Genomic DNA, 2,988 nt, shown 5'->3' with positions numbered 1-2,988 from the left:
CTTTCTCAAACCAGATGGCTCAATTACCCTCCCCATCACCAAAGGAACAAGAAACCAGAAAAGGACAATCCTATCCGAATTCGTAGTCCTGAAAGACTCCACAGCCTATAACGTGATTCTCGGAAGAAAAACAATCAACGATTTCTCGGCAGTCATCTTTACCAAATACCTACTCATGAAGTTCAGAACCGACGACGGCTCAGTCGGTACCATCCACGGGGACCGAGAAGTCGCAGCCAAATGCGACAACACTAGCCTAGCCCTAAGAAAAAAATCTCAAGACGCAGCCGGAGTATTCCTAGCTGACCTAGATGCGCGACAAGACGGCCAACCCAGGCCAGAACCAGAAGGAGACATGGAAAAACTACAAATAGGGCCAACCAAGGAAGAATACACCTTCATTAACAGGAACCTCCCATACGATCTTAAAGAAGAACTCTCCCAACTCCTGAAACAGAACAGAGACTTGTTCGCATTTACACCAGCCAATATGCCGGGAATAAACCTCGACCTTATGTCCCACCATCTAGCCGTGGAACCCCAAAGCTAAACCAATGGCACAAAGGAGAAGAAAAATGTCAGCAGACCGAGCCACCGAAGTCAAAAAACAAGTTAAAGCCCTACTCGAGGCCAACTTCATCCGGGAACTCCCCTACACAACCTGGCTAGCCAACGTCGTACTAGTGAAAAAATCTAACGGGAAATGGCGAATGTACGTCGACTACACGGACCTCAACAAAGCTTGTCCGAAGGATGCCTTTCCCCTACCAAACATCGACGGATTGGTAGACGCTGCATCCGGTCACCGATACCTCAGCTTCATGGACGCATATTCTGGCTACAATCAGATTCCAATGCACCGACCAGACGAAGAGAAAACAACGTTCATCACCCCAGACGGGACATACTGCTACACTGTAATGCCCTTCGGCTTGAAAAATGCTGGAGCCACCTATCAAAGACTTGTTAACAAGATATTTCGAGACCTGTCCGGAAACAAATTAGAAGTCTACATAGACGACATGCTCGCCAAGACCGAATTCGGCGAACAACTAACCGACGACCTCAAGGTCATAATGAACACCCTACGAAAGCACCAAATGCGACTCAACCCGGCAAAATGTGCCTTCGGAATGGAGGCAGGGAAGTTCCTCGGCTTCATGATTACGCAACGCGGAGTTGAAGCAAACCCGGAGAAATGTCGCGCCGTCCTCGAGATGACAAGCCCCAAAAACCTTAAAGACATCCAAAAGCTTACCGGCCGACTGACGGCATTATCGCGCTTCCTCGGAGCATCGGCTCAAAAAGCGACCCCTTTCTTCAAACTAATGAAAAAAGGAGCCCCTTTCAAATGGGAGACGGAATGTGAAGAAGCATTCCAACACTTCAAGAGGGTCCTAGCGGAACCACCAATCCTCGCCAAACCCCAAACAGGGGAAACACTTTACCTGTACCTCTCCATAACGGAAGAGGCACTCGCAGCAGCGCTCGTCCGTGAAAACGAGGAAAAAGAGCAAAAACCGGTATATTTCATAAGCAAAGTCCTACAGGATGTGGAAGCTCGCTACTCACGTTTAGAAAAGCTAGCTTTTGCACTTCTTACAGCCTCCCGGCGCCTACGACAATACTTCCAAGCTCATCCCATGACGGTTCGAACCGACCAAGCGGTCAAGCAGGTTTTGCAGAAACCCGACCTAGCGGGAAGAATGTTAGCGTGGTCCATCGAACTATCTCAATTCCAGATCAAATTCGAACCCCAAAATGCGATCAAAGCACAAGCCATGGCCGACTTCATCGCCGAGATGACTCCGGGAAAGCTCACCCCCGAATCATGGAAACTACACGTCGACGGCTCGTCAAACTCCACCTACGGAGGCGCTGGAGTCATCTCGAAAACCAAGACGGGATCATGATCCCAAAGAGGAAAAATGAATAAAAAGGAAGCCGCCAACTATACCATTGTCACAGGACAGCTATACAAACGCGGACTCTCGCAACCCCTACTCAAATGCATCGAACCCGAGAACACGGAGTACATACTCCGTGAAATCCACGAAGGCTGCTGCGGCCACCACGTCGAAGGCAAAACATTAGCCCAAAAAGTCATCAGAGCAGGCTACTTCTGGCCCACGGTTATCCGAGATTCCATACAAATAGTTAAAAACTGCGACAAATGCCAAAGGACGCCAATATCCACCAAGCTGCGCCGCACCAGCTCAGCACCATATCGGCAGAATGGCTGTTCGGCACCTGGGACATCGACCTCATCGGACCCTTCCCTACGGCACCCGGCCAGTTCAGATACCTCATTGTCGCCATAGACTACTACACTAAATGGATCGAAGCCGAACCCCTGTCCTCCATAACAGCAACCCAATGCCGAAAATTCCTCTGGCGACAGATCATCACCCGATTCGGGATCCCCGAGATCATTATCTCGGACACCGGAACCCAATTTACCGATAAAAAATTCAAAGAATTTTTAGAGGGGCTACGTGTATCTCACCGTTTCAGCTCGGTAGAACACCCTCAGACAAACGGACAGGTAGAATCCGCGAACAAAATAATCGTCAAAGGACTTAAAAAATGGCTCGACGAAGCCAAATGACTATGGGCCGACGAACTCGGATCGGTCCTATGGTCATACCGAACCACACCTCAGACGACCACGGGAGAAACACCTTTCCGACTAACACACGTTGTTGAGGCGGTCATCCCAGTAGAGATCGGAGACCCAAGCCCCAGAAAAATGATCGGAGGAAATGACGAGGAAGCGGAACGAGACATCATTGACGAAACAAGAAGCATAACCCATCTCAGGGAGCTAACCCTAAAACAGAGAATCAGCCTAAGATACAATCACGGAGTCATCCGGCGAGAATTCGCGGCCGACGACCTCGTCCTACAACGAAACGATATCGGTCCCCCGACCCCAGGAGAAGGGAAGCTCACCCCCAACTGGGAAGGACCATACAGAATCAAGGCTGT

The sequence above is a fragment of the Arachis duranensis genome, chromosome 4, assembly GCF_000817695.3.
Source record: "Arachis duranensis cultivar V14167 chromosome 4, aradu.V14167.gnm2.J7QH, whole genome shotgun sequence".
NCBI lineage: Eukaryota > Viridiplantae > Streptophyta > Magnoliopsida > Fabales > Fabaceae > Arachis > Arachis duranensis.
The sequence above is the reverse complement of the archived record's forward strand: the minus strand, read 5'-3'. Positions refer to the sequence as shown.